Here is a 12,996-nt window from a genome sequence, read left to right as displayed (position 1 = left end):
TCCTGGGCCTACTTATTGTGGCATTAACTCAAGACATCTTAGGAATAAAAAAAAGCATTGGAAGCACAGACTGAGGTGCCTGGAAGAGGTTCTGGAACAGCCAAGGGTGGGGTGTGTTTCATGCCAATATGAAACATAACCTGGCTGAACTGATATAGGGACTCTGCTTATAGGTCCCAGGTTAAGCCAGGGAAGCATCACTGGACAGAGAAGCATTAATGGCTACATACTAGTTCTAGAAGCAAGGAGAACTTAGGAGTTGTGGGCACTGGGGTCCATAGCTTCCTGCTGACACTCAAGGACCTCAGAAGCTGGGAATTGCAGGTGACTCACTTTTACTTTCTCAGTCTTTTTCCAGGACCTCTTCTGTGCAAAATCCAACTTAAATCCCGCAATAGAAACTTAGAAGGGTAAAACTAGAGGATCTCAGAAACTGATAATACATGGAACAATGCAAAGGAAGGAAGTGAATGCCCACAGCAATATGAAAAATTGTCTGTAGCAGTAACTTTTATATATGTTTTGTTTGTTTGTTTGTTTTTCCCATGATAACCATTTTTAAAATTTGATGTTATTTTTATTTCCTTGGAAAACAAGATGACAGAGCACAAAAAAAATGCTTGCTTTCAGGCCTGACAATAGGGATTCTATCCCAGAATCTCACATAATGAGATGAAAACTCAAAAGTTGTCATTTGACTTCCATGTGTGCACTGTACATGTGTACACACCCCATCACATACCAAATAAATTTAATTAAATTTTAATAGAAAAGACAAGCTACATAAATACACAATAAAGACAAAGCAATGTAAAACATAACAATAAACCAGTGATATTATTTAAGTTTAATATTAAAAAATTATTTTTATTTTTTCTCAAAAGCATATAATAGATTTATACATGTTAAAAAATTGATGCCAAATCTATTTCCCTTATTCTCATGAAAACATATAAAAATTGTGCTTGCATATTTTTCACTTCCACTTCTATTATGCGATGTTATGAAACTTAGACAAATTGTAAACATTTAGGGAAACATTATCAGCCTGTGCTAGGTTGTAGTTGGCTTTTGATTCTTTGCTCTTTTCATTGAGGTTTTCATCGTGTCTGGATTGGCCACAGAGACTAATAAAAGTATGTTAGTTACAAAGAAAGGATTCAGGGGTTTCCGAATCTAGAGGATTAAAATTTTCTGAATTTTCTGCCCAAAGATTTTTGAAACAGCTGCCCAAGAGCTACCAAGTAAGAAGCTAAATTGTTCTAAGACCACCATGTAGGAGAAACCTCATAAAGATGATCTTATGACCAGTTTTAACTGAATACTGTCTTCTATTCATTTCCCTCCAAATATTAGACATGACTGTGAAGACATCTTGTATCCTGCAGAAGATGGAGAGGATAGATTCAATCAGAGGTGAGGAGAACAAGGCAATCACCAAATTACAAAACACATTAAGGATTCTGTTTTGAGCTGTGAGCTTTGGAGTATTTTGCTATGCGGTAATAACAGCTAATGAAATATGCCACCCCAACAATCAAACAGTGCATGCTAAAACAGACCTTATGCTGAATATGAATGAATTAACTAACATTTAAATTACAAAGCAGAATATTCATGAAACTTTAAAGGTAAGAAATTCTCACTTCCTACTGATGAAGTAGAAGTATTATGGTACTCTGAAGCCTCTGTGACAATGCAAATGCATAGAGCTGGGCTTATGGCCTTTCTCTGTGGAGTCACTTCAAGATGGGAGGTTACCTAGAAGTCTGTGTTTATAATGTCTTTTTCTTCTTCCAAGAAGGCCGATTCACCAAAATCTGTATACATCTCAGACCATAGATAAAATTTATTCCTAAAGAATATACACTAGTAATCATAAAATCCTTTTGGGCATTCTCAGTAATCAGTCTTTTCTCCAAACACATACTTTAGAAGAGGGACAGCTGTGTTTTTATAAACCTCTTTTGTCAGAATATTTTATATATGATTGAAAAGTAAACTGAAAGTCCCAAATGTTCTACAACAGAGGAATAATTAAATATACTGTTAAGTTATTAATTCAGGACATAACGTCATGTTTTAAAAAGAAGTCACAAATTCCTTAACTACACAAAAGACTGTATAATGTCTAATAGAAAAGATTATGTTGAGAGGGTACATAATGCATACTTGCAAGTATGCAATGTACAAATTAAAGGTAGGAACTGGAAGGGGATTTTTGGAGAAGGGAAAACTGTTAGGTTGAGGTAATGGTCATGAGATTCAACTTTGAATTTTACTTCTTTCTAATTCTCACGCCTCATCCAGTTACAGCCTGTTATAGCCAGTAGAAAGTGATACAAACACTCAGTAACCAGTTTCTGATGTTTATATGATACATCCTGCAGCTAGACCAAGGGAACCATTTAATAGCCAGGCTAACGAGGCATGTCTGGCTGTAAAGTACCACTTCCTACTTTCTTATACGTAATGTTGTGTCTAATGTGGAAAAACCAAACTATCATTAGGAAGGTAAACTCAGAATCTGAGAGAAGTTTGGCGCCTTTCTGTTCCCCTTTTGCCTCATCGGGGGCAAAGTAAAACCGTTAGGAGCCAGGAAATAAAAAGCCAACAACTCTATCCTCTCCTCTTACCATCTTCACAGAAAGAGACACAAATTTATTTTCTCTCTCCCTCCCTCCCCTCTCCGTCTTCCCTCCCTCCATCTCTCCTTTCCTTTCCCTCCCCCTCCAATAAGTATTTTTAAAGAAAAAATACACTGGTTAAAACAAAATTTTGGATACTTGAGGAATGACAGGACAGCAGGATCAGAGTCTAGCTGGGTTTGTAAAAAGGGTTCCCAACACCTACAGCCACTCTTTGACTTCTGGCAGCCGCCATGTGACCAGCTGTGAAGTAAGAAGGTCCCATTTACACTTTCTATGCAGAAATTATGGTTCCATTTTTAAAACAAGAGAATACAGTTGCCAGGCATGGTCACTTATACTCTTAGTTACATAGGAGGCTGAGGCACTTGAGAGCTCCAGGCCAGCCTGAGCTACAGAGTGAGTGAGACCATGCCAAAAGAAAAGAATACTACATGTGGAATAACTCTTTCCTGAGTATTTTAAACCCCTTTATTCATGTTTATATTCCGATTATAAATCACTCCCAAGGGCTTAGAGGATAGCATTTTAAGTGAGAGAAATAAATTTCGATAAGAGAAAACAGTTGCTGGGTAAGCTAGATTCTGATGTATAGCTCAGTGATGCCAGGGAGAGAAAGCTGAGCTTTTATTCTCCTTACAAATGTTGACCGTAGCAGAGCAAAGTGGCAGTGATTTTTCATATTCCAGAGGATGGAGTTGCAGGACGTACAGCTAACATTAAGATGTTTGAAAACGCCATGTGAAAACCTACTATTTTATAAGCTTCATATAACATATATGTATACATGTGTATATATTATAAGCTTCATATAATATATTCATATACTATGTATAATACTATACACACAAACACACACATGTTCATATAAATGGCCTGATTCTGAATCCCCCTATAAAAGATATAATGCTCCTCTCAGAAGACATAGTTGTCAAATGAAAAGCCTAGTGCCAAGCATACGCTACCTGTTGTTTATTAGGGCTATGCCAAAGACCAATAACACAATACAGGCTATTGTCTTCATTCTTAGCTGCCCACCAGAACTCAGTAAGACAAATTGCTGAACACACCATACAATTTGCCATAGGGCATAAAGAAATCAAGTTGGTGCTGATCAGGAAGTTCTTCCCTGATGGCTAGCTTCCAAGGTACTGAAAGGTGTTATATGGGTTGCTTTGGGGGAAAGTCATCAATAACTAGGAACCCTGTGAACTATAGTAATATATCAGCATAGCAAGTTATGCCATAAATACAATTATGGGGGAAACAATTGCTTTATGAATATATTTATGATCTTCTCTGTTAGAGGAAGCATGCTTGTTACCAAAAATCCTGTCAATAACTCATGTTTGAAGAACTCACGGACCCTGGTGGTGAACCTACTACTATTATTTTGCTGAGTGAATACAGTATCAAGCTTCCCTCTATACTAAAAATCTCTATGACCATAGGTTAATATATCAGATAGCACTCATCAGAGAAATTTCTTTGTGCAGTGGAAGGTGATGAATACGGAAACTCATAATTGATCAAACTGCTACAAACAGAGCACCTGAATCATCATCGTCTGTCATGGTTTGAATGTGCTTGACTCAGGGAGTAGCACTATTTGGAGGTGTGACCTTTTTGGAATAGATGTGTCACTGTAGGTGTAGGCTTTAAGACCCTTAGCCTAGCTGCCTGAAAGTCCGTATTCTGCTAGCAGCCTTCAGATTAAGATCTAAAACTCTCAGCAACTCCTACACCATGCCTGCCTGGATGCTGTCATGTTCCTGCCTTGATAATAATGAACTAAACCTCTGAATGTATACTCCAGCCCCAATTAAATGTTGTCCTTGTAAGAGTTGCTTTGGTCATGGTGTCTGTTCACAGCAGTAAAACCCTAACTAAGACACCTTCCAAAAATCCAAAACCACCTTAGATGAGGAAATGGAAAGATTATAAGAGTGAGAGATCAGGGAGCACAAGAAAGAAGTTGTATCTTCTGGATATGAAGGAACTGCTGTAAAAGAAACCTTCATGTGTGTGATGTAAATGTCATCTCTGAGGCTTACTGCCTCTGTCTGCTAACCTAGGCCTAACCCTGGAAGCTTCTAGCAATGGAGGCCAAGAATGTTTTCAACCACTGAGACTGCTGAATAAGCTCACCATTTATTGTTCATTTTGTAATCTGGCTGGCTGGTTCAACTCAGCTTTCTGACTCAAAACTCTTCTCTAAACTGAGTGATTTAAACTAGCTTCTCTGTTTCTAACTGAATTGTTCTACTTGATTTCATACTAACTTTGGCAATGTGTTATAATCTTCTGGCTCCCTCTCATTTTCTGGTTTGTTCTGTCTTTTTCTGTGTGTAGCTTGTTTCTTCTTCAACCTGAGTCTCTGAGATTCTCAACAAACTACCTTCTTCTCCCTCTCTATGCTGCTGTCTCTCCTCTTTTTTCCTTTCTCTTCTTGTGTGGGTTGAGTATATCGTATTTTGTCAATATGGAATACAGAATATTTTGTCAAATGTTTCTTTAATTCATCACTTTGTCTGCCACTCAATTAAACATCATTTTCAAACGTTAAGTGCTTCTTTCTAAAACTAACTTTACATTCATTGTTTGGGATTAAGGGCATGTCTATATTCTAGCCAGAGGGATTAAAGGTGTGTGCTATTGTGTGTCTATATTCCAGGTAGAGAAGCCATGTTGCTGGATTAAAATCCTTCTACATTCAAAGAACTCAGCATCTATAGGTAAATGCATAAGAGCTGAACAAAATGAAGCCAGTCAACATTCTAGCATGGAGAAGAAAACGGCTCAAAAGAGCCCTTAAATGAGAAGCTGTTGAAAATTGATGACTTCTCAGGGGAAGCCAGGTCAGTTTTCTTTAAGGGTGTGGCTTCTGATATGTCATCCAAGTTTCAGGGGAAGGCATTGCATCCATGAGGAAATATGGGATCATAAATTAGACTTGGTTATTTTTTTAAAAAAATTAAAAATTGGGAGAGATTTGGAAATTTGGGGTTATCTAGGAGTTCTAGGGGGGAGTAGAAGATAAATATGATCAGAATATATTGTATCAAAATCCTGAGGAATTAATAAAAATATTACACTTTTAAAAATTGAATACAGAAGCTTTTAAATATTCAAAAATAAGGAGACTAAGAGAAAGCATTTATTTCTGCTCACATGGCAGGGTATGAAGAGCCTTACTTAAGTAGGCCTCATTGATTTCATTGTACCCTAACACATAAACTCATTCTGAAACAAAATTCAGCCTGATCTCAGGCCCTGTCTTGCGGAGGTCACATTTGCAACAAAAAACATGTCAAAGTTTTATTTTCATGCAAAATATCATGTTGTTATCTTCAGGCAGCAATAGCAGAGTCTACTTTTCTCATAAACACTCACAGTGTGAATTCAAAATGCTCACAGTGTGAATTCAAAGCTGTCTATACATACTTCCTAAAATCCTGATTACCATTCATGACATAGTAATTGCCAAGTCTTATTTAAGTCAATGTCAATAAAACATTCATTTGGAAAGTTTCAGAGTTTACTAGGTCTACGAAGGCAACTTAGTTTAGGTTTCTATCTACATAAGTAACTGTCTTTATACCTGATTTTTAAAAATACATATATAATTGCATTTCTCAGCCTGCCATCCTTTGTTCATATTGTATAAGGTTTGACTTTTGTTTATAATGAGACCTAGTTCTATTGGTTATATATTTTTGTGAATACATACATCAGGCCATATTGGGGAGAACAGTATATGCATGTAAACCAATGTAATTGATTTGTCACTTTGTCTGCCACTCAATTAAACACTTTCAAACATAAGTACTTCCTTCTAAAACTAACCATATCTTCACTATTTGGGACTAAAGGTATGTACTAATGGCATGTCTGTATTCCAGCTAGAGTAGCCATGTTGCTGAATTAAAATCCCTCTACAGACTGCTATATTCAAAGAACTCAGACATGTGAATTGAATTATACAAAATATACTATTGCTAATAGTCACAGAAATGTCTATCTTCAAGACTAAAAGACTTAACAATTTAAGTGAATTATTTAAACTTATATCTTAATATATGAAGAATATATTTCTTCAAATTTAAAATTTCCCCAAAATTAAAGAGTGCATTGAAAAGATAAACAAGTATGAAAAGTAGGAGAAAAGCTTATCCTCGTCACCTGGGGCCTCCCCTGTTTCGCTGCAGTGAGAGCTCTCAGGTCACCTAAAGTACTCAAACTTTCACCAAGGAAAAATCTGAATAATTGTTTAACTTCAGTCTCTTTCAGTATGAAAAATGAAGTACAGCATATCCATGACTTATCTGTGAGAACTCACCTACCCAATAACCAGGTCTTCTCCAAAGGTGCATCCCATGATACCCAAGTATGCGTTTTGTTAACATAGAAAGATCTACCCAAATATTGACCTAAAGTTATAACTGGCCCAAAAGATCATTATGTTGATGGTTTTTAATTCAGTGTTTAGTTAGTGTGGTTATAAGCAGAGTCTTTAGAACCAAATGGTCTTTGAATGAAATTTCCAGTTATTGTAGTACAACTGTGCATTTCTATTTTCAGTTTTGTTAGGGATTTTTACTTTTGCTTTTATACTTCCCCAGAATCCCTGGACTGTCTATTGCTCTACAACTGGGAGTTGGGCCTTGGAGCTGTTCATTTATCTAAGTTGTAATGTTGACTTTTAAATTATATATACATATGCATATATATATAATGTTCCTAAAGCTACCACTTATGTTTTCATTTTGCCTCTTTACAATATAGGTTTTGTTTGTTTGTTTGTTTGCTTCCCTCTGGAAACATACCTGCATCACTGGGGAAGGATTTATCTGAGTGATTTCAACAGCCTCAAAGACCACAAAAGGAAGATATCACCCTCTAGTGTGTGGGAGGAGAACCCTTAAGCTACAAAGTCCTGGGGCAACCTGCCTCCTGGCTGACCCAGATGAGGAAGAGAATAGGGAGAAGCCATGGTATTTAGATGTGACTTAGATACTTCATGAAGATCACAGCATCTGGATTTCCTGAGAAGAGAGGAGCCTCCAGGGAAGGATGAGAGTAGGAAGAACAGAAGTTAAAACACTGCTTTAGAAATACCTATCAGAGCAATGTCTGAGCCCTTTTTCTCTGAGGCTGGAGAAACTCTGCACTAATTAAACTAGTGTTTGAGTAAAGACCCATGAGCTTTCTGAACAGCATAAGGTATCAGATGCAAAGGCAGCATGAGACCTTCAGAAGGATAAAGAGCCAAGCCTATTATGCTTGCTCATAATGTAAACAATGAAGAGAGCAGTGCAGTCCAGAAAGAGAGCTTGAAGGTAATTGGTCACCTAGTGGGTGAAAGGGAAGAAAGGTGACACATGTGTCAATGTAGACATTTCAGATTTATCCAGATCAGTAAATATTCTGTACAGACTCTGCCCTTTGATTATCCAGTGTGTCTTGATAAGCCTCTAAAGCTGACTCAAAAATTAGATTTCACTCAACCTTCCCTACATGGTCCTCAATCCTAATTTTCTTTTAGGATATCAATGTATGTAGGCAAATTACTTTAATTCTATCCAATTAATTAAGTCAAAATAATAAATCCTATGAATCCTGATTGATTCAGCACAGGATGAAGTCTTTAAGTTGAAGACTCAATAAGGATAAAATAATAGTGTTTGAACAGGTAAAACAATGAAGAGTCATAGAAAAGGGAATACTACTGAGAGCATTTAACTAATCCTTTCTCCATATAAATGTGAAGTTGAGACTATGCAGAAAAAGAAGCTGTCTAAATGGCCAGGCATTGCAAAACACTTCTTCATTACAAAGCTCATTATCAATGCCAAATCCTTTGTCAGGGATACTGCTTGGATGAGTGTAGAAAGGAAGGGGGACTAATCATAGTAATTTGAATTGAAGGAGGGTGCATCAACTTACACTTGTGCTTATTAATCCTCAAGGGTATCTTAGAAGAGAAGCAGCCAGTGTTATTTGTACCGTGTGCACCTAAAACCTTGAGATGTTGAAATATTAGGCAGCTTGTATAAGGCTTGTACAAGAAAGCTGTAAGTAGAAGAGAAAATTATTAGTTTCTAAAGAAGAAAATAGGTTCACATATAAACAACTGGTAAAAGGTGACCTTCTCCTGGCTACGTCTCATGGAGAAAATAGGTACCATCAGAACAGTTATCAGAAACAAAAGACATGGATGTTGCCAGGGAGATTCCAGAAGGCCATCCTTGAACTTGTCTGGTAAAATGGACACTTTGGTATCCATTTAGTCTGATGTCAGCACTCCATTCCTGATCCACCTTGTTCTAACCACACATGTGACAACATCACAGAGTTCATTCCCTAATTATCAAGGATGAATTTCTTCATAGCTATTCATTGAAAAAAACAGAGTTAGTAAAATTCCTCAAATTAAGTAGGGGAGAAAAAAGACCTTTTAATACTGAGAACTGAACCCCAGCACTGATTAAGAGGCACTCATTCACACAGATGAGACGTAGCACAGAGATTCACTTCGAAATAATACCAGGGGATATGCTTTCAATCTGGTTCCTTGCCTTCTTTTAAAAAATTGAAATAGACATTTTTAAACTTTAAAAGACAAATATAAGTCAAACTAAATGTTCTAGAAGATGAATCAAGAGGAAAGTAATGAGTTGTACACATTTTCATAATAGAAAGAGACCCAGGCAAACTTAGCTTTAAAGATCCAATGAGTTTGCCTTGTGCAGTCATGAACAACAAAAGGAACGAAGAAAACCCAGTGTCCACATCCTACATATGCAAACACACATGCGGCTACACAAATTACATGTTCATCTAATAGCATTTAAGAAATAGCTAGAGAGGAAAATGCCTCTCCCATTAACAAACAGTGTGAAGTTAGAGTTCAAAGTAATAAACACTGAGGAAAACACCCCATGACATCTAAAGAAATGAGAGGTTACCGAGAGACCTTTTGTATTAGTCGCCTTGACCAACTTACAGCTCATAACGACAAATCCTGGAAGAGAAAGGAAATTGTTGTCAAATTGCAACAGGCAAAAGTGCATAGGTTAATTACAGGGAATTTTGAGTTTAGCAAACACCCAGATTCAGCCCAAGACGTAAGAAATCAAGCAGTGCGGTTGCATAAGAGGGGAGCTGAAGCAATGCATCAACACTCAGAAGTGAATTTTCTTTTTGCTTGATCCAGGGAAAACATTTCCATGAGTGCAGCATCAGACTCTTAAGCCATCTCTGGCCAATCCAACCTAGGAAACATGGGGGTACAATACAAGGTCCAGGAAATAATTTCCTGTCTCTCTTTTGTTTCCAGGTAAGATGAGGTCCAATAGGAGTAGTCATGTGGTATATTCTACCCAGCATCCATTCTTATCAGCCCAGTGGCCATTCCACATCACTGTATTTTCACTAATATTCTGCATCCAAAAAAGCTAACTTATGCCTACCTACCTAAGGGCCAAAGGCAACTTCCAATCATTCAAGTAGAATACGAATGTTCTCTTTTCCTCCATCTTCTTTATCCTCAGACTATGGAGCTATCAATACTCCAGCAGCTAGAGGTTGGGTGATGGGAGAGGTGTGGTACACACACACACACACACACACACACACACACACACACACACACACACACACACAACAAGAAGCAGGCAGTACCTTCAACTCCAAAAAAGTCTGTGGGCTCACAAGGTGGGGGAAATTGATATGGAAGACTCAACCTGTCTTCTTGGACAGGAAGCAGGTTTCACATCTCAAGTATAGTTTATTAACCACCGTTCCTTGTGAAAAAATCTCACCAACAAAGGAGAGCCTCGAATTCAACAAGTAGCCATGACTGGCACTCATTTTCTCTTACCTCAGCCTCTGTAGTGCTGGGATTTTAGTGCTGTATCCCTATGCCTGGCCTTTTACTTTCTTCCCACTGACTCCTATACTACTCTCCCTTACCCTTAAATGAAGAAGTTTACTTCATAGTGTGGGATTCTTAATATGAAGCAACGTTTTTCATGATGAATTTCATTTGTAAAGGGTAAGTGTCTCGATTCTTTTTCTGTTTCTGTGTTAAAGTACACTAACGAAAGTAACTTAAGGGGAATAGGGTTTATTTTATTTCACAGTTCTCTCTGAAAAAACAAAAACAAATCAGAAACAATACCTTTACAGACAACAGCAAAGGTTTACCTCACCAGCTCCCACAGGATTTCCAAAGCCAATCAAGTTGACATAGAAGATGGCCATGCCTACCTGCTTAGACATTGAGTTTATAGCATGTTTCTGAAATCAGAATTATTGGAAACTGGACAGGATAAAGGTCTATCTGATAAATATTTACCATCTGAAAAATATAAACAAGTTAGGAACTTCTAGACAAAAATATTTTCCTTTCCAATTTGCAAATAGACTATTTGTGGATTTTTTTTCACCTTAATGTGTCTGTCATTCAGGAAAGTTTCCATCAGTATACAAGATCCTGTTGTAGATCAGCCTCCCCATCATATGGGTCTATATCCTTTGGGGAGTTGGGAAGGGGGAGCAGCCTGTTTCTTCTCTTGCCTACCATACAGCTCTTATCACCCAGCCTCTAGCTGCTGGAGTGTTGATGGCTCCATTTCGAGGATAAGGAAGATGGAGAAGAAGCATAACAAAACATTTGTATTCTACTAGAATAATTCCAAATTGTCTTTGAGGCCAGACATAGTGGCAAATGCCTTTAATTCTGGCACAAGGCAGAAGCAGGTAGACTTTATAAGTTCAAGACCAGTCTGGTATCCATAGCAAGTTCCAGGACAGCCAGGACTAAGTAGAGAGACCCTGTTTCAATCAAATAACAAAGTTGCCTTTGGTTCTCTATTATGGACCTGGCTGATGCTTATCATTGCTAATGCTGCTGCTAATGTGATATTGTGATGTGCTGGTAATAGTAATGGTGATGGTGGTGGTGGTGGTGGTGGTGGTGGTGGTGGTGGTGTGTGTGTGTGTGTGTGTGTGTGTGTGTGTGTGTGTGTGTGTGTGTGTGTTCTATATGTCTCCATACCCACATTTTGGGAGATCCACAGAAACTTTACAGCCATGTTTGTGAAGTAGCTGAGGTATTCAGTTCTTAAGCCAGCTATATCTCCTGGAGCTCTGATTGCAAGCAGAGAAACACAGGAAGCCTCATCAACTTCTAAGTTGGCATGAGAGAATAGATTCCTTTATCTCTATCAGGACTGGAATAACCTTCTAAAATCACTCTCACAAATTCCTCATGTCTGTTCACACTTTTGGTTTAGTTGCAGGTAGAATTCAGTTTAAATGTTCACAGCTGGGATTTTTGCCAGATACCTTTAAGGTATCTGAAATCAGTTGTCCTTGACTCTGAGATAATCCCCACCCTACCCCCTTACATTGTGTTCCTGTGCAAAACTGATCATTGAGGATCAAAATTGACTCTCTGGTAATTTTCATTAGATACTAAAAAATGTATAATCACCATGGTTTAAGAAAGGTATACCTCATAGGCAATAGAATTCTATCACAAAATATAATGAGTAAAATGTTTGAAGTTAGATATGTTGTATTTGTATATTAAAACATAAACTATGAGCATGTATGTACTTCTACACTCTATGGAATTGCTTTGTTTGTAAGAATTACTTTATATTCAGGGATAAATGGTAGAGTTCCTGCCTGGTATGTGTAGGAGCTTGGGTTTGACTCCCAAGAGTACAAAACAAAATTGAACTTTTTTCACAGTTTATTTATTTAGTGTCTGTGCCTATGTGTTTATGATATATATATATATATATGTGTGTGTGTGTGTGTGTGTGTGTGTGTGTGTGTGTGTGTGTGTGTGTGTGTGTGTGTGAATGGATACATACCACTGCCCACATTCAGAACACAACTTACTGGAACTGATTCTCTCTCTCTACCATGTAGGTCTTGACAATTTAACTCAGGTTGTAAGGCTTAACAACTGTCCTTATCTACTGAGTCATCTCACTGGCCCAACAACATTCTTCTTATTGTCCTTACATGGATACTGGCAAATATATTGAAGCCTACATTTGCTTGCTGTGTTTTAGTGTGCTTTTTTTTAAAAGTCCTTATCTTTGCACAATATTTCCAGCATCTGTTTTTCAGTTTTGGCAGTCTAAGACATTGGAGCTTCAACCCAAGTCTAAGTAGAAAACACATAATCAGACAATTAGTTAATTATACCAACCTCCAAAACCCTGAGTAAATAAGAGAGTTGGTGTTTTCCAGTAAATAGATTATCTCTACTCTTTCCTTATACATGAGATAAAGAAAACAGGTTGGAACATGAGCAGTAATCTAACAC

General features: G+C 37.5%; 1 protein-coding gene across 1 annotated transcript in view; it reads right to left on the bottom strand.

Annotated features, from left to right (window-relative positions):
- Macc1 (MET transcriptional regulator MACC1) overlaps nt 1-12,996 on the bottom strand; it is a 78,711-nt gene that overhangs the window by 52,779 nt on the left and 12,936 nt on the right. The gene's annotated exons all lie outside the window — the stretch shown is intronic.

Source organism: Rattus norvegicus, chromosome 6 (genome assembly GCF_036323735.1).
Source record: "Rattus norvegicus strain BN/NHsdMcwi chromosome 6, GRCr8, whole genome shotgun sequence".
Classification (NCBI taxonomy): domain Eukaryota; kingdom Metazoa; phylum Chordata; class Mammalia; order Rodentia; family Muridae; genus Rattus; species Rattus norvegicus.
This window is presented reverse-complemented; position numbering and strand designations above follow the sequence as displayed.